The sequence below is a fragment of the Bactrocera latifrons genome, unplaced genomic scaffold, assembly GCF_001853355.1.
Source record: "Bactrocera latifrons isolate USDA-ARS-PBARC rearing strain unplaced genomic scaffold, ASM185335v1 scaffold_927, whole genome shotgun sequence".
Taxonomy (NCBI): domain Eukaryota; kingdom Metazoa; phylum Arthropoda; class Insecta; order Diptera; family Tephritidae; genus Bactrocera; species Bactrocera latifrons.
The window spans coordinates 1-934 of NW_017537631.1; positions in this window are offsets into that span (position 1 = coordinate 1).

A 934-nucleotide genomic window follows, 5' to 3' on the forward strand; every position below is an offset into this window, starting at 1 on the left:
TTAGCGATCAGGACACTGCATGAATTAGCAAAAACGTGTGAAACAACTTTGCCCTTAGCAACTTCTGTGTTACAAACACAAACATATGTTGATGATATTATATCAGGTAGCCACAATCTGTCATTAGCGTGCGAATCACTATCTATCTCAAGTGATCAAAGCTCTAAATTCTAAATTCCCCTTAAAGAAAATTACATCAAATCATCCCGAAATAATAAAAAACATAAAAAAGGAAGACCTATTAGATACAAATTTCCTTAARTTTGAACAAAAACTTGGCCATTATAACAAAAAACTTAGGGATTCAATGGAATGCGATAACAGATCAATTCTCATATACAATTGAGTCAATATCTGCAATGTCCGCCATAACTAAATGCCAAATACTTTCCTCGGCAGCAAAACTTTTCGACCCCGCATAATGGCTTTTACCAATAACGATTCAAACAAAAATCCTCATTCAAGAATTGTGGCAAGATGGCACTGAATGGGATGAACAGGTAAAACCTGTACGTTTAACAAAATGGGTACCATTTGCTAACAATTTGCATACTATATCAGAAATTCGAATCTTTCGATGGGTAAATTTCACCCCTAACATTAACAAAGAATTACACGGTTTCTGTGATGCCTCTGAAAAGGCTTACTGCGCAACAATTTACGTACGCACACAGTACGATAACAAAATATCTGCACACCTCTTGGTAGCCAAAGCCAAAGTTGCACCAATAAAGACTCTCAGCCTGCCACGACTTGAACTGAATGGTGCTCTATTGTTAGCAAAATTAATTTCAATAGTTCAAACCCATCTGAAATTAACYGATCATAAAACRWATMTTTGGTCAGACTCAGAAATAGTTTTAGCGTGGTTAGAAARACCACCCTATTGCTGGAAGACCTATATATCTAACCGAATATCCCAAATTTTAGACTT